This window comes from Protopterus annectens, chromosome 2.part2 (genome assembly GCF_019279795.1).
Source record: "Protopterus annectens isolate FY-2018-M chromosome 2.part2, PAN1.0, whole genome shotgun sequence".
Lineage (NCBI taxonomy): Eukaryota > Metazoa > Chordata > Ceratodontiformes > Protopteridae > Protopterus > Protopterus annectens.
In genome coordinates, this window is record NC_056730.1 from 847,025,168 (window position 1) to 847,044,634 (window position 19,467).

The window sequence follows — 19,467 nt, forward strand, 5'->3', positions numbered from 1 at the left end:
CAGGAGGTTGAAAGAGATGGAAAAACTGCCTAAACGGCCAATAAACTACAATTTCTGGTCCAGAAACCACTCTTGTGCTAGATAGGCTACCTAGTGCTTACCACTCCCACTGATAAGCTAGAAGGCTTCCCTCCAATTCAGATAGGCTTGGGGGGTCAGAAGCTTACAAACAGTCCTGGATACAGCAAATCTGTATCTGGTTTGGCAGCAGCAATGTGAGTTAATATAAATGTGCTGCCATATTCCTCTGTGTTAGAAAAATGTGTATTTGAATACATGAGAAATGCTAGTTTAAAAGCAAAGTAGTATATAATGCATTTTATTCAATTAATCATATAGTAGTAAAATTAATTCATGTCTAAATGTGAAGTAGTTTTGAAACTGCAGTGTGGCTTGAAGCAAAAGCTGATTCCTGACCCTGACAGAATGCTAGCTTAGCTGGGTGAGGAAATTAAATGTGTGAAATAATGAAATCTTCTGCTCTTTCCTGTTGGAATGATCTGGCCTTGTATATGTGTTACTTAGACAGCATGCAGCTGTGTGAGAAAGTATAACAGAGAACAAAGACATACATTAAAAGACTGAAGCTGCTATTGTATTCGAACTAATATGAAACCTTGAACAAGTAACTTTACAGAAAGACATTATGACTGACCAGCTGGATAGCAAGGCCGCATTTTATCTAGAGGAAAAGTTTTTTAAAATATACTGCATCAGCAGATTAAAAGAATAGAGGCTTGTAAGCTAAAGTGATGTAGATGCCCTGTGACATATCACGTCAGTAAGGTGGGCATAGCTTGAATGTCAAACCTATATAAAATTGTGCACTTCCTGTTTCATGTCAGACAAAATTCTGTACTTGTATGGTTTTTTGCCTCCTGGTGTACACTAGTAAACTTTTGAATCTGAACCTCCTGTCTATTGAATTCTTAATTTTATTTAACAATTTGGTCCTTCGGACCGGAATTCCCTTGGTAAGCTGCAGATCAGAGCATATCGGTGGTCGAATACTGCGCAGGAGAAGTTACCGAAATGGTTCTTCTTGAGTGAAAAGACCTCTGACTGAATTGTCGTGTGTAAAGAGGCTGGCCACTTTCTGATCTGTGGCTGAAAAGCGGAACTTGAACGATTTTCAATACCGGAGGCTCAGGTAGGAAGAATTTGCCTTTTTTTTCTGTTTTAGATCAGGGACTAGGTTACAGTATATTGTTGTCAAGATTTGTTTTGCAGATCAGGGACAAAAGGAAGTACTGTATATTTGGTCATAGATCAGGGTAACAGAATAAGGTAGACAGTTATTCTAGATAAACTGTGAACAGGAACTAAGAACTTGATATCACATGATAAAAAAAGGGTTACGTAAGATTTTCTTTGACATGGGTAATAAGTGCACTAAAACCTCGCAAGATCCTCCCCTAACCGAAGATGCAAAATACATGGAATTACAACGTTCTGATAACGTTAGGTATTATACGAAATGGGTTAATAAATATGAATTTGATGGTAAACTAGATAAACCTTCACTAGTTAAACTCCTTAAACAGCTTAAATCTGATGCAGGAGGTCAGGCAAAAAAGCAACGCCAACTAGGCATACCTCAAGCACACAGGTGGATTGAGGAAGCAAATCGTAGAGAACTGAAACTTAAAAATTCAAAAACATTATTCTTAGACAAAGAGGATAATAACCTGGTAATAGCGACAGCTCCTTCTCCTCCTCCCTTACCCCCTCCCTTACCCTTTTCAGGATTTGAAGCGAGTGGACAAGCTGGTCCGCCTCCACGTTATCCTGAAGTTTCAGCAAGACCACAACCATTTGTTAGAGATCCTATTGAGACTAGGTCCCGAACACGTAAAACACATAGGGACACAGAATCATACCAAATAGAGAGAAATCTACAGGATGAGAGTGAGGAAGAAATATGCCCACTTATAGAAGTTCCAAATCCTCAGGCAGGACAGGAAGGGCAGGATCCAACGCTCTTAGTATATAGACCATGGACACCGGAAGACATCCGGAAGGCTACTGAGGGAATCCCCCATCCGAAAGTTAATTTTATGAAATTTTTAGAAGATTTACAAGGCATGAGGTTAAGTTACCACTTGAATGGGGAAGAAGTAGAAAAAGTAGTAAGACAAGTTATAGGTCCAGATTGGCACATGATTTGTGGCACCTGGAATCCTCGTAATGCAGAGCTTAGACCACTCCCATATAGTGACGCAGAGTTAGACAACAGAGTGAAAGGTCTGACAGACCGAATCTCTGAGAAATGGAAACCTAGAGCAGACTGGACTTGCATTAATCAATGCATACAACAGGAAAATTAGACAATAGATGGATATTATGCTAGATTATTAGAATGTTTTAATAATCATAGTGGTATGTCGGTTCCTGAGAACCAAACGAATGATTCCCCGTATGAACAACAATTAAAAATGCATTTTTGAAAGGTTGCATTGCACCTATTAGTAGCTTCATTACGAAGCATATGATAGATCATCGAACAGGGAGGCTACAAGCCTTACTCGAATACGCTAGACATGCTGAGAGACATTTTAATAGTAAAAAGAAAAAGAAGGCACGAGTCTTCACTGCTGAAGATGGAGCTGAAGTATTTGTATTACAGTCAGGTAAAAAGGGTAAGAAGAATGCTCAGGGAAACAAACAGTCTGACAAACGATCAGAAGATTTTGAAGAGAGGAAAAAGAAAAGTGAATGCTTCAAGTGCGGGAAAAAAAGGACATCTAGCAAGGGATTGTAGGCAAAACAAAAAGGTAATTACAGAAGATAAGGGAGATGAGGACTGACTATATGATAGTAAGGATACATCAAGTGAAAGTCAGAAATCGTCAGGGAAAATTAATCAACAGAAAACAAATGTAAATGTGATAGAGGGAGTAGAGGAAGTGCAAGTAGATATGAAGGATGAAGAAAGTGAAATTTTGGACTTAGCATTATTGAGCTTAGAGCTCTACTTGGCAGATACGAAACTGGAAGTTACACTTCTGGTGGATGGAAGGGAAGTCAAATTCCTGTGTGACTCAGGAGCGTCATGGACTTTGATACACCCCTCCAAGTTACCAGAACAATCCAAATCACCTGATTATATACTAGTAAAAGCCGCAAATGGACAGCTATACAGGAAACCACTTTCCCATGATATAGCAATAACCGACCCTGTTTCAGGTATGACCCAGAGAAGTAAAATAGTTGTTTCTGCAAAGTGTCCAGTAAACCTATTGGGCAGGGACCTTATGCAGATATTTGGCATAGCAGTAGTTCCAACTGTACAAGGTATGGAGGCACAGAGACAAATGGATACCTTTGTAGTGCGACCGGAGGGTGAAACTTTTTACTGGTACAGCCAGGACCTAGTCACGACTGGTCCAGGGGCAGTAACTGAGGAGCTGATGAACGTAGACATCAGTAAAGCCCCCTCCCTTGACACTGATCGACAGCATTTGTTACACTGTACTCTATACTACTGTACTACACCAGGACCTGATAGAGAATATGAGCAAGAATTGTTTAGAAATCGTGCAACTAGATTGATTTTGCGTACTTTGTACTGGGATGCTGAGGGGAACAGTGTAGTTAGCTGTTCATTACCTCAAGAATTCCTTGCATTGTATTGATCGAATCAGTTGCCGCATGTCAGCTTGACAAAGAACAAAGGAGTTAAATGGGCAGATTTAGGAGAAAAAGTAACAAGATGGGGGAAACAGACTGATTTAGAACTGTCAGAACAAGGGATACAAAAACAAAAACTGAATTGGTTGACACAGACACATCCAGCTGTACACTTGCAATCTAGTGAGGACAGCTGATTAGCATTCTTATTAGAAGAAGAAGAAAAGACCTTATGTGAAATTCCAACAACTCTCTGGTCAACAGGCAAGTCAGATGTAGGACTTATTCGAACAGCAGGACCAGTTACAATTACCCCAAAGTCAGCTTTTAGACCACAGAAAAGACAATACCCTTTGAGAAAGGATGCAGAAATAAGAATTAAGCCCATAATAGCAGCATTACTCAAAGAAGGAGTACTGGTAGAATCTCCTGATTCACCATGTAATACACCCCTATTTCCTGTTAAAAAAGCAAATGGGGAATGGCGGATGGTACAAGATTTACAAGCTGTAAATAGTGCAGTAATACCTAGAGCACCCACGGTGCCAGACCCACATACTTTGTTAAATGATTTAGAACCGCAACAGAAGTATTTCTCTGTGGTAGATATTAGCAATGCTTTCTTTTCAATACCTATACATCCTGATAGTCAATATTGGTTTGCATTTACATTTCAGGGTAAGAGGTATACGTATACTCGACTACCACAGGGATATTGTGAGAGCCGAACAATATTTGCACAAGAAATGGCAAGCAACCCGGCAGGATTTACCCCACCGGGAAGTAGTCAAATTCTACTTTACGTAGATGACATCTTGCTAGCAGCACCCACCCAGCAACAGTGCAGGGAGGATACTGTAGCATTATTGAAATTTTTAGCAACACAAGGACACAAAGTAAACAAAAGTAAGTTGCAACTTTGGAGAAAACAAGTTAGATACTTGGGATATGTAATATCCAATGAAGGTAGAATACTAGATGAGGAAAGTATTTTCAGGCTTGTTGGCTGTTGGTGAAGCACCCACCAAGAGGAGAAAACGCTGAGAGAAGAAAGGAGCCACTTTTGAGACTTTAAGTATTTTTCCTCTGTTTATTTGCTAAGTTTTTCTGCATAGCTGCCTATTTTGAGCATTTTCTGGCTTGTTAAATTTGATTTCTGCATGAGTAACTGTATTTAGAGCACAACCTAGAGCTGTTTACTGAATTTCCTGTTTGCACTTTTTTTTAAAATCGTTTTTTTCTCAAAACTTGCATTTTATCTGTCTTTGGCCTAGCACTCTTGTGTGGGGTCATTTACTGCACTGTTATAGCTTGCTGATACTTGTTAACCTCTGCTATCTCTGAAAAAACAAAAAAAAAACAAAAAAAGATCTTGCCTTTTTCCCACTTTTCTGAGATTTAAAAAAGTTCAGTTACAGGCTTGCTGTTCTTGAACTGTTTGTAAGTTTCTGTGAGGCCATTTTTTGCTTGGGCTAAAGGAAAGTCTCTCTGTTGATCAGTGGCAGTGAAAACATTGAGCAGCCTGCCTGCCCCTGTGGGAGTGGTTACTGACTTGAAACTGTAGTTTTATTGGCCATTCTGGGTCAATTCCAAAACTCCTTCATCTTCCCCTCTTAAAACCTGGTTGCCTCATGGTTTTGGCATCTTTTCAGGCTTGTTGGCTGTTGGTGAAGCACCCACCAAGAGGAGAAAATGCTGAGAGAAGAAAGGAGCCACTTTTGAGACTTTAAGTATTTTTCCTCTGTTTATTTGCTAAGTTTTTCTGCATAGCTGCCTATTTTGAGCATTTTCTGGCTTGTTAAATTTGATTTCTGCATTAGTAACTGTATTTAGAGCACAACCTAGAGCTGTTTACTGAATTTCCTGTTTGCACTTATTTTTAAAATTGTTTTTTTTTTCTCAAAACTTGCATTTTATCTGTCTTTGGCCTAGCACTCTTGTGTGGGGTCATTTACTGCACTGTTATAACTTGCTGATAGTTGTTAACCTCTGCTATCTCTGAAAAAAACAAAAAATCAAAAAAAATCTTGCTTTTTCCCACTTTTCTGAGATTTAAAAAAGTTCAGTTACAGGCTTGCTGTTCTTGAACTGTTTGTAAGTTTCTGTGAGGCCATTTTTGCTTGGGCTAAAGGAAAGTCTCTCTGTTGATCAGTGGCAGTGAAAAACATTGAGCAGCCTGCCTGCCCCTGTGGGAGTGGTTACTGACTTGAAACTGTAGTTTTATTGGCCATTCTGGGTCAATTCCAAAACTCCTTCATCTTCCCCTCTTAAAACCTGGTTGCCTCATGGTTTTGGCATCTTTTCAGGCTTGTTGGCTGTTGGTGAAGCACCCACCAAGAGGAGAAAATGCTGAGAGAAGAAAGGAGCCACTTTTGAGACTTTAAGTATTTTTCCTCTGTTTATTTGCTAAGTTTTTCTGCATAGCCGCTTATTTTGAGCATTTTCTGGCTTGTTAAATTTGATTTCTGCATTAGTAACTGTATTTAGAGCGCAACCTAGAGCTGTTTACTGAATTTCCTGTTTGCATTTATTTTTAAAATCATTTTTTTCTCAAAACTTGCATTTTATCTGTCTTTGGCCTAGCACTCTTGTGCGGGGTCATTTACTGCACTGTTATAACTTGCTGATACTTGTTAACCTCTGCTATCGCTGAAAAACAAAAAAAACAAAAAAAAAATCTTGCTTTTTTCCCACTTTTCTGAGATTTAAAAAAGTTCAGTTACAGGCTTGCTGTTCTTGAACTGTTTGTAAGTTTCTGTGAGGCCATTTTTTGCTTGCGCTAAAGGAAAGTCTCTCTGTTGATCAGTGGCAGTGAAAAACATTGAGCAGCCTGCCTGCCCCTGTGAGAGTGGTTACTGACTTGAAACTATAGTTTTATTGGCCATTTTGGGTCAATTCCAAAACTCCTTCATCTTCCTCTCTTACCCTCTTTTGCGTGTTTTTGCACGTTTTTGAGCATAGCGCAACAGCGGGCAGTGCCGCCTAATTGGGTTTAAACTATTCCTGACTCCACAACAAAGTCTGCTCTTCACTTTTTCCCTTAGAACTGCTCTATCTCTCAATTTAAACACCATATTCTCATTCTAAGGCCCTTCACTGGTCCAATTAAGTAATCCTACAAGTTAGCACTATTAAACCATAAGCACTACTTACTCTTATACTCTCTATGATTACCCTGTCCTCTATTGGTCTGTCTTAAATTCAGTTTCCCTATTACTCTAAGCATGTCCAAAGGTCAGTCAATGGTTTCCTCTCCAGTCCAGCTGGTGAATCTGGGAATTTGAGGCAATGTTACAACTGTCTCATGTACATGGACAACCCTCTCCTCCTCCAAACAGGTTCAAATATATGTGAGAGATGCAACTATTTAGCCAAACTGGAGGCTGAGCTCTCTCATCTCAAAACTGGTGTAACCAGTCAGGAGGAGAAGGTAACCTCACACAACACAATTCCAGTATCACATAGTCCCACCACATCAGCTAACCAAACACATAAATACACAAAAACATACTCGGAGGCTCTAAATAAAAATCTACCTAAGCAACAGAGACCTCCAAAGCAGACATCCAAGCAAACGCTACCTCAAAACAAATTACACACAACACATAACCCACAAAGTCAGTGTGTCAAGCAGCCACAGCCCTTAAGGCTGAATAGCACACCTGATACTCTTGTTATAGGTGACTCTATTGTCAGACACACTGACGTCCCGCTCACCAGGCTGAATAAAGAGAAGGTCACAGTGAGCTGCCTGTTGGGTGCTAGGATCCGACACATAACGCAAGCACTCAGGTCACTCCAAAGCAAATGCAAATATGACTCAGTCATTGTACATGCTGGTGTGAATGACCTGAGACGTACCTCCCTGGACTACATGAAAAGAGACATAGAGGAGCTCTCTGATCATGTAGCCCAGGCTGGTATGACCCTGACCTTGAGCAGCATCTTACCCTCTCCTAGAATGATGCCACAGTACAAAGACAAAATGATCGATTTTAACAATTGGCTAAAATTTTGGTGTCATTCAAAGGGGATCCAGTGTCTGTCAGCCTGGGATGACATGCTCGACAAGCCACGTTGCTTCGCTAGGGACGGCTTGCACCTGTCACCACTGGGCTTTCGGATATTGGCAAAGGCTCTTGCCACCCCATAGTGCCTTTTTAGGCAAGGCTCAAAAGTCAAACCCACCCCATAGACAGCACAAGGAACAAGAAACTAAGGGTAATGCTGCTAAACGCCAGAAGTCTTAACCTCAAGATGCATGCACTCGAAGCTCTCCTCAGTATGGAGAACATCGATATCTGTGCAGTGACAGAAACCTGGTTCAAGGCTCCAGCGAGCACCCCAGCACTACCAGGCTATACCTCATATCATGCTTTTCGGCCCCAAAACCCGGACCGAACCACAAAAGGAGGGGGAGTTTCCATATTTATCAAGGATATCCACACCTCCAGGTTAGTGGCATTGCACAAAGTATCGGAGACCACCCATGTGCAACTAACAGTGGGCAAGACTGCTTTTCAGTTTATAGCATCCTACAGACCACCCTCCCAAAGTCAGGAATCCCATTCAGCTTTCCTGAAAACATTGGAGAACATTAAGATCTCTCCGAACACCATTATATTGGGCGACTTCAACTACCCAAACATTGACTGGAAGCACTACTCAAGCCCCAGCACCTTAGCCCAAAGATTCCTGGAAATTATAAACTCAAATGCTATGGAACAACTAGTCACCACTCCCACAAGAGGGGACAACATACTAGACCTGATCATTACCAACATGGGGACTCTATGATCCACACCAGAAGTATATCTCTCATTGGTAAAATCAGACCATAAATTAATTTCACTGGATGTCCACATCCCGACCCCACCCCCAGCCCAGAAAACCACAGTGAAAAACTTCTCAAATGTGAACTTCTCACTTCTCAAAACTGAAGTGGAATCCTTCAAGTCCCCAGGGCCAGTGGAAACTACAGCCCAAACTGCAGAATCCTATATAAATGCATTCTACGGACATCTCCAGGAATGCATGGATCATGCTATCCCAAACAAAACCAAGACCCAATCATCCAAAGGCAGGCGTCCAGTCTGGTGGACCCCTGCCATAAATAAACTGTACAAAAGAAGGAGGAAGCTACTACATGATAGAGCAAAATCCCTAATAGGGAAGGCATATCTGATCAGTACTAGCAAAAAATTACGATCCCTCATAAAATCCTCCAAGGCCAGCTTCGAGAGAAAAATTACACAGGACACCAAAGACAATCATAAGGCTTTTTTCAGTTATGTTAGAAACCTGGGATGCAACTCCGAGACTTGTTCTGAGTTGATTCTAAATGACAAAAATTACACTGAACCCACAGACATCGCCAATATCCTGGCAGACAGGTTCAGTGCAAACTTCTCCCTCCCCAAAAGAGCAAGTATCTATCCCAGCAGAGGGCTGCCTCCCAAACATCTCAGGTGCTCAGGTGAAGGCTGCCCTCTCCAAAGCAAAAAGCACTGCTTCCATGGGACCAGATGGCATCCCAGGTTGCATCCTACATGAACTACAAGAGGAACTAATCCCTCAAATAAAACAGCTATACAATCTCAGCCTCACTACAGGATATGTGCCCACAGAATGGCGTACAGCAACAGTGGTCCCACTCCACAAAGGTGGAGACTCTACGGACCCTGGAAACTATCGCCCCATAAGCCTGACTAGCTTAGTCTGCAAGGCTATGAAGATGATCATCATGGAGCTCATAAACAAAGACATTGGGGACCTACAGACTCTAGATCCTACCCAGTTCGGCTTTGTCAAGGGCAGATCCTGCCTTTTGAACCTGGTTGACTTCTTTGAAACAGTCACCAAAGCCATAGATGAAGGGAAGGTAGTCCTCACAGCCTATCTGGACCTTGCAAAGGCATTTGACACAATACCCCACTCGGGCATCATAGATAAGCTATCCAGCTTAAATATAAACCCCTATGTCACAAGATGGGTCGCAAACTGGCTCAAAGACAGAACCCACAGAGTGAGAGTTGCTGGAGCCGTGTCAGACTCGAAACCGGTCACAAGTAGCGTCCCACAGGGTTCTGTCCTGGGACCACTCTTGTTCGGTATATACTTTTCCAAGGTACAGGCAAACGTGGGAGGACTATGGCTCACCAAGTTCGCAGATGACTGCAAACTGGGCGCCATAATCAACTCTCCAGCTGACACAAACATCCTTCAAAAAGGTCTCACAGCGACAGATAACTTCTGCCAGCACCATGGTTTAAAGCTAAATGCCAAAAAATGTATAGTCATACCCTTTGGCAAAAACAATGTGCCCACAAATTACCACATGGGCGGAAACCCATTAAGTACAGAGAAAGTTATTAGGGACCTGGGGACCCAAGTTGATAGCAATCTCTCCTTTGAAAACCACATTGCCAAAGTGGTTAGAAAGACCTTCTACATAGCCCACCTCATGACGAAGGGTTTCATATCTAGATCAAGAGAGGCAATCGTGCCCCTTTATTCATCCCTCATCAGGCCCATCATAGAATACAATGCCCCTTTTGGGATGTACCTTACCCAACACCTGCAGCAATTAGAAAGACCTCAAACGTATCTTACCAAGAGGATCAAGGGTCTCAAACAGATGTCATATGCTGCTCGGTTAAAAAAACTCCAGCTCTACTCAGTTGCATACCGCCTACTTCGAGGCAATCTATGCCTGACATACAAAGCTATGTCAAATCCAGAATTAATGGACATGTTCCACCTCAGTAAATCTAAATCCCTTAGAGCCACATGCTCGAGGGACTTGAACCTCAGCACAGAAATAAATAGAACTTGCTGGAGGGACAGGTTCATAACCCAGAGGCTCCCTTCGCTCTGGAATAGAATTCCAGTTCATGTGAGGCAGAGCACCTCACTGAATCTCTTCAAGAAGAATCTCGATAAGTGGATGGGGGATCGTAGGTTTGTCCCAGGGATTACTCCCGTGTCACTATTAGACAGAGGCACAGTAAATTAAACCTTAAAAAGGGCACAGTATACTCAAATCAAGGGGTGGCGTAAACCTAAAAACAGTGATTTTGCAAGCACCCAAACCAACAACCAAGAAAGAAATGATGTCTTTCTTAGGTACAACTAATTTTTGTCAGAGCTGGATACCAAATTATGCTTTGGAATCTGCTCCACTGACTGACTTGATATATAAGACACCAATGGCAGCACAAGACATTTTACAATGGACAACTGAAGCAGAAACGGCTTTATGCAGGTTGAAGCAGTTAATAGCTTCTTCATTAGTTTTAGGGCTTCCAAATTATCACAAACGGTTCTTTCAGACTGTAGATTGTAAGCAAGGATATATGACGCCAGTATTGACGCAACAACATGGGGACAAGCAACGCCCCATAACCTACTATTCATCACAGTTAGACCCTGTGGCACAATCCTTGCCTCACTGTGTACAAGCAGTAGTTGCAGCCGCAATGGCAGTACAGGCTTCGACCTCAGTGGTGTTATTCCACCCTCTCACATTGAGAGTGCCTCATGCAGTTGCAATAATTTTACTGCAAGAGAAAGTAGCATACCTTTCTCCTGCTAGACATCTTTCATGTATGACTATACTGCTGAGCCAACCTCATATGACAATTGAACGATGTACGACATTGAATCCATCGACATTACTTCCAACTCCTGCGGAGGGCATACCACACAGCTGCCTGCAGGAAATTGAACAGTTAGCTTTACCTAGACAAGATCTTACAGATATGCCCTTGGATAATGCCGAGGTGACATATTACATGGACGGCTCATGCAGAAGGGGTCCTACAGGGAAGAATCTGGTGGGGTATGCAGTAGTTACAGACACTGAAATTTTAGAAGCTCAGTCCTTACCACACAACTTATCTGCACAAGCAGCAGAATTGATAGCTTTGACAAGGTCATGTACTTTAGCAAAAAATAAAAGTGTGAACATATATACTGATAGTCAGTATGCTTTTTCTACAGTACATGTATTTGCACAACAATGGAAAAATAGAGGAATGATAACATCCAGTGGAAAACCTGTTAATCATGCGCAATTTATTTTGGAGTTATTAGAATCTATTCAGTTACCTACCAAAGTAGCTATTTGTAAATGTGTAGCTCATACAAAACAGCAGGATAAGATTTCAAAAGGCAATGCACGAGCTGATGCAGCTGCAAAGCAAGCAGCCTCAGACTCAGAAACTTTACTTTTAAATGAGGAATTACAACCCTCTGAAATTTTAGATTTAGACATGTTAAAAACAATGCAGACGCTTACTACAAGAGCAGAAAAACAAAAATGGGTAAAACGAGGTGCAATTCTTGAGAATGGACTGTACATTTCCAAAGAAAGAAAACCGATATTGCCGTCTAATTTATTTAGATATGCAGCTTTGTTGAGCCATGGGCAGTGCCATGTCTCAACGGGGGGGGGGGGGGGGGTGGTACAGTTAGTAAATCGAATATTCCAAACATATGGATACACAAATTGCACAAAAAAATTTTGTGCAGCTTGTCATACTTGTAACAAGCATCACGCACAAGGGGCATTTAAAACCAAGCAAGGAAGTTTTCCTGTACCACCATACCCGTTCCATACTATTTGTATGGATTTCATAGAATTGAATAAATGTGAAGGGAAAAAGTTTTGTTTAGTTATTGTAGATATGTTTTCTAAATGGGTAGAAGCTTTTCCAACCAAAAGCCCGGATGCAGCAACAGTGGCAAAAGCCCTGATAAAAGAAGTAATCCCTAGATTTGGCATTCCGGAAAGGATTTATAGTGACAATGGCACACATTTTGTGAATCAAATGATTCACCAGCTTGGGAGATTTTTTGGTATCTCCTTGAAGAACCATTGTGCTTACCACCCACAGTCAGCAGGACTGGTGGAAAGGTACAATGGTACCTTAAAGAATAAACTTAGGAAGCTAGTAGAGGATGTCTGCCTTTAGCACTGCTGAGTATGAGAACGGTTCCAAATGTAAAGGGTTTGACTCCCTTTGAAATGTTTTTTGGGAGAGCATATTATGTGCCTCAGTGGAAAGCTCTCATGCCTGCAGAGCAAGAGGCTGACAGTTCATTAGCTAGTTATATGAGGAAACTGTTAACAAATAAATCTGTTTTGCAGTTTAACTCTTTTTCAGATAAGGAACAGACCAGACCGGTGGAAGCAGTCGTGGTTGCTGGGACATACATTTGGGTGAAAGTGACGAAAAGGAAGAATTGGGTGAGTCCAAAGTGGGAGGGACCGTACCAGGTTCTGTTGGCAACGCCTACTGCAGTTAGAGTGGCTGAGAGGACGTCCTGGGTTCATTTGACGCATTGTAAACTGGTAAAGAACTTTCAACTTGATAAAAACTTTGTGACTGATACACAACCAGACCGAGATGGCCAAAAACAAAGTGAATAGAAGTTTAGATCAACCCCAGAGATGTTGCATAATCATTTTGTTGTGTGTACATTTATTAACTGTAATCGTGACAATTTTCCTCTTGCTGTGGTTTATCCTGCACACAACCACACAAGTGAAAGTGGGAAGGTGTGATGAAACGTCTATAGACTGGCATCCAAATTTTAACACATACCTAGCCATGAAACGTGTGTATGCAGAGACTATGAACATTTCAAATTGCTGGATTTGTACAGCTATACCAACAGCATATGGAGGACTGATAATGTCCGCTGTCCCTTTGGGGATAAATGAGACTTGGGAGAATTTACTTTTCGACACAGGAACTGTGAGATCACAGGACAAAATAGCTTTATTTTTACCTGTCACACAAAAAGGAGTTGTATGTTTCTACAAAAATGACACTCTCCAGGTGGGCTGGAGCAATTGTAATATAACCATATCTTACCGATGTTATATTAAGAATAGCAATGGCAATACTTTTTGTTATACTAATTATGACTCGTATTTAAACTCATTGAAAACAACTATGAGTGACATTAAAAAATCCAGTTTTGTTTAAACAATTGTCAGTTATAGATCAGAAAATGTTTCATGCAGGGCTGATGCGTATTAGTACTAAAGTAGAAAACTGTTATTTTATTTGTGGGAAAAAGGCATATAAATGGTTACCTGAGAAATGGTCCGGCAGTTGTTTTTTGGGTTACTTGGTTCCGGCAATAAGACATACTGCAGAATTACCTTTGGGTAAGATATGAAACATAAGGGAAACAGCTCGAAAATCTGAAGGTCCAGTTAAGAAACCTGTGAATCCAGTTGGGAAGATTGAAGCTGGTTGGAAAGACCATAATTCAGTAAAAGACAAAAGCGAATTGACTCATATGGACTTGAGTGACAGTGTTATATCCTGGGCAGGAATATTCCCAGCCTATGGAGTAGTCAAATCGATCTGGGAGCTGAGGAAGTTGTCGAAACTTCTCGAAGTAATGAGTAATGCAACTTTTTCTGCCCTAGAATTGGTGACTGATGAACTGAATGCAATGAGAACAAAATCGGATGGCTCTTGACTTCACCCTAGCGGCGAGAGGTGGTACATGCACGCTTATCAAAGAAGAATGCTGTGCTTTTATTCCTGACAATCGTCATGAGATAAATAACCACCTAGAGGTAATTCAGCAAGTATCAGCCATGACTGAACCAGGCCCAAACCCACTGATGGACTTTTTCCAGAATCTATTTGGGGGGGTGGGGTTCCATCCTAATGAATGTTCTGATTGCCATTTGTGTGGGTATACTCCTAATAGGAGCACGTGTTTCCTGTGGAATTCCCTGCATGAAAAGATTAATCAAAGATTTTGTTGATGTATCTGTTACTGAAACTTTCTACCAAGATATTGAAATTGAAAGATTGATTTCAGATGACGCTTTTTCTGAAGTATAGATTAAATGACTCACCTAGCTGAAAATCCTGAGTGGAAAAGGCTAGGAGATGAAATGACACTATGCATACTTCAAAATAGAATAAAAAGTATTAATAGGGGGGAAAAATGTTAGAAAAATGTGTATTTGAATACATGAGAAATGCTAGTTTAAAAGCAAAATAGTATATAATGCATTTTATTCTATTAATCATATAGTAGTAAAATTAATTCATGTCTAAATGTGAAGTAGTTTTGAAACTGCAGTGTGGCTTGATGCAAAAGCTGATCCCTGACCCTGAAAGAATGCTAGCTTAGCAAGTTTTAATGTTTATGCTTTTCACAAGTGATTATCTGCTGGGTCAGGAAATTAAATGTGTGAAATAATGAAATCTTCTGCTCTTTCCTGTTGGAATGATCTGGCCTTGTATATGTGTTACTTAGATAGCACACAGCTGTGTGAGAAAGTATAACAGAGAACAAAGACATACATTAAAAGACTGAAGCTGCTATTGTATTTGAACTAATATGAAACCTTGAACAAGTAACTTTACAGAAAGACATTATGACTGACCAGCTGGATAGCAAGGCCATATTGTATCTAGAGGAAAAGTTTTTTAAAATATACTGCATCAGCAGATTAAAAGAATAGAGGCTTGTAAGCTAAAGTGATGTAGATGCCCTGTGACATATCACATCAGTAAGGTGGGCATAGCTTGAATGTTAAACCTATATAAAATTGTGTGCTTCCTGTTTCATGTCAGCAAAATTCTGTACTTGTATGTTTTTTTGCCTCCTGGTGTACACTAGTAAACTTTTGAATCTGAACCTCCTGTGTATTAAATTCTTAATTTTATTTAACACTCTGGAAGCCTGTTAAGTGGCTATAGCTTCAGAAGACACTGAGGCTGTCCCCCAGGTGGTGCTTTAAAGAGTCCAAAAATTTTTCTGGACCTTATATACAGAGACCATTGGGAGCATCTGCTTGTGGACTGTTGTTAGGGTCCTTTGTATAGTGAATGTTAGTTACAGCCTTACCAAGGCAGTGACTGTTGCTACTAGCAGCATCCACTCTAGTGAGAAGTGCAGACAACACTACCATGAACTCATGAGGTGCCATCTCGACCCCTTGACACAATGGGAAGATGAGGTCAAAGGTGGTTCTCCTGTGATGTACAGTAGTATGCATAACAGGTCAATTTAAGCATATTTTACTCATATGTACTAGGACCCTTGGAGGACATACAATTCATTTTCCTTTTCCTTTCTGATACAGATGTCTAGTGTCAAAGCCATGGCCTCAAGTTCAATGTCAAAAAGTGCATTGTCATCCCTTTTGGCAAAAACTCTGTATCCATGAACTACCATTTAGGCAGTAGTCTAGTCTACTTAACACCGAAAGTGTGATAAGAGACCTTGGGACACAGGTGGACAGTAGTCTCTCCTTTGATAATCACATCGCCATAGTAGTCAGGAAATCCTTCTACATGGCACACTTCATCACAAAAGGTTTCTCACTCAGGAAAAAAGAGGTCATTGCTCCCCTCTACTCATCACTCATTAGACCCATTATAGAGTACAATGCCCCTTTTGGGATGTACCCCACAAGACATCTACAACAACTGGAAAGGCCACAGAAATACCTCACAAAGAGGATTACCGGCCTCAAACAGATGCCGTATGCAGACCATCTCAAAAAACTCCAGCTTTACTCTGTCACATATTGCCTACTCAGAGGCTATCTCTGCCTAACATAGAAAGCTATGTCAAACCCAGAGCTGTTGGACATGCTCCACTTAAAAAAATCCCAATCCCTCCGAGCTACTCGCTCTAGGGACCTAAACCTTGTCACCACAATAAACAGAGCATGCTGGAGGGATAGATTCCTGTCCCAGAGACTTCCCATACTCTGGAACAATCTACCTATCTATATCAAACAAAGCTCCTCATTAGCACTCTTCAAGAAAAATCTTGATGTGGGAGATAGGAAATTCACCCCGGGGATCACTTATGTGGCACTGCTTGACAGGGGTACAGGAAAATAATTTTCTTGGGTGGCAAAAGCCAGGGTACCATTTGGCTAGGCTTATATAGTCCCTAGGGCCAATAGCCTAGTACCTACCTATGAACCTATGAACCTATACTAGTTTTCAGCAGCTGTACAGTTAGAGGAGAAGCAGATCCTTTTTTGGAGACACATGGAGCATCACTCCAGATACAGGGGTAAATACTTAGGTTTACAGTCATACTATAGATCGGTATTAGATATCATAGCAGTATATTATCCTATATTATAATTATGCTGTGGTAGTTATAACACTCATAGAAAACACTACCATATATTACTGCACAATCATAGGATCATAGGAAGTTACTAGGCTAATGGCCCTGGGGCACTTACAAGCCTAGTCAAGAGTTTATCCAGAAAAGAAACCCAAGTCAGCACTTGTCACCCCTGTTAATGACAAACCTTCTTTGCCTATGTTGTCAAGAGACCAGAGATGCACAACAGGTATGTTAGTGGGTTTCACACATTAATGGTGACATGCACATGCCTGGCATATCGTGCCCTTACATTATGCCTACTGGAACTCATTACCACACATCTAAGTCTGTTGACTTCCTAATGTGCTATGGGCATTGTCACAGCCATGGCAGTCCTACATCAAGTGATATAAACACCTCCCCATATTTGCTATGCATCACACCACAGAATAGCCAAGTATGTGCCAATTATGACTGGCATACTCATTATATTCTACTATTGTGAATATTCTGTCCTGTACTACTTAGTAGCTTACATCATCATATACATATACCATATACAGGCAGCTGTCTATGTTACTGGCATTGTATTGTTTGCATCTGGTGCATCACCTTTGCACTGTGAGCATGTTGACATACATAGTTTGTACCACTGCCTGTCCATATAGCTCTTTCCTATCCTTGATGTACATAACATTCCTGGCAGGCATGCCAACACATCTATCATGGCCTCTCATGTCCACTTGCAAATGAATAATTGTGTCACCCATAACTTCCAGTGGCCATTGGCAATATACATCTGAACCCTTGTACTCATGTCTTCCAACAGGAACATATCCCATACTCTGCCTAACCATCATTATGACTCCCAACATTATTCCATATACAGCAGATGTACTTAACCATTCTGTAGTTACCTATATGGATGATAATCAGCCAGCGCTATCCCTCCTTTATATTTTTTATTTGCTGCTGTTGTTTTATTTTTCTACATTGCTGTTACTATTTTATGTGTTGTTAGCAAAAACTGTGCCTGTGATGAGGCAGCAATCCCTGCTCTGTCTTCCTGCTCTGCTTTAGCTTGCTGTATCTCCATCTGCTTCCACAATTCTCCACTAAGTGACATAGACCATGCCATTGGGTTAACCCAAAGGGTCATTGGTGGCCTCCAGTGGTAGATCGCCATCTGGTGACATCACAGGACGGTCCCAATATGTAATCCACTAAGAGCTGGAGGAGGTGCGGGCAGAGATGGTAAGCCAGCAGCTTGACGCCTGCACTGGTCATATGGAGAATGTTCTTTTGGCTAGCAGAGTTGCATTACTGCCTGGCACTATCCAGTGTGCCATCTGAGGTGGAACCCAGCAGAGAGGGCTGTCATGGAAGGAAATAACCTTCCCTATGTTTTGTCCAAGTCAGTATGAAAGAGAATCAGAACCATACCATATTCCCAATCTTGGCGTTGCTGTTCCTAATGTCTCACCTTCCCCTCCTGTTTGCAGTGCAGTCCTCCCAATCACCAGTTGTTCTCCCTCTGTTAGTATGCAGCTTTTCATTGTGCCCCCTTTCACGTCAATACATACCTCCCAACCTGTAGACATTGAAATAGGCATAAAGGCCCTTGAAAAATAGGTACAGACAACCATAAATCTGGACAGGACAGATCCCTGGGGAACACCACTAGTGACAGGTCTGCTGCAAGATGTGGCTGCACCTGTTTAACCTTGTGGGTTCTATCTGTCAGCCAGCTGGCCACACATTTGACTAGACAGGGATTAACACCAGGTTGTGTTAGCTTTTTGATGATGCCTGAGTGGTGGATTGTGTCAAAGGCCTTGGCCAGGTCAAGGTAAGCTGTATGTACTGACTCTCTCATCCAGGGTCTTGGTGACAGTCTCAAAGAAGTCAACTAGGTTCAACAGGCAAGCTCTACCCCTGACAAGTCCGAATTGGGTGGGGTCAAGTGCTTGGAGATTGCCTATGTCCTTGTTTATGAGATTCATAATAATACGCTCCATGACTTTAAAAATCAGACTTAACAAGCTGATGGGGCAATAGTTTCTTGGGTCAGTAGTGGCACCACCTTTGTGCAAAAGGATGACAATGGCATTTCTCCACTCTGCTGGAATGAAGACTGTAGTTAGGCTGTGGTTGAATAGGGTACTCAATGACAAAGCTAGTTCTTGCTGGAGATGGTGCAGAATACAGCCTGGGATACTATCAGGTCCCATGGAAGCTATGTTCTCAGCCTTAGATAGGGCCTTTAACACTTGATCTACAGAGATGTGAGGTGTGGGACAAGTATTGAGGATTTCAACTGGGCCTTTGGGGGTCAATAAGGGGGTGAAGTTTGCACTGAACCTATCAGCCAGCAGGTTAGCTAAGTCAGCAGAATCAGTGTAAGTGATATCATTAAGTACTAGTTTGGAACAAACTTGGGCTTTGCCATGGAGATTTCTAACATAACTGAAGAAGGATTTGTGGTTTCCCTTTGTTTTGGAGGCTAGTTCCAACTCATAATTGGCTTTGGATGTTTTCACTAGTGATCTAATTTGTTTGTTGAGACAGAGGAGGGAGTTTTTCTGATTTGGAATGTGTTCCTTTTTACCCTTGGACAACAGTTACTTCTTTTGGTTGCAAAGCCAGTTGATAGTAGATGTTCACCAGACATGTTTGTGTTTCCTTGAGGAGCAGAATTTAGTTCTGTTGGGTATGCCTGAG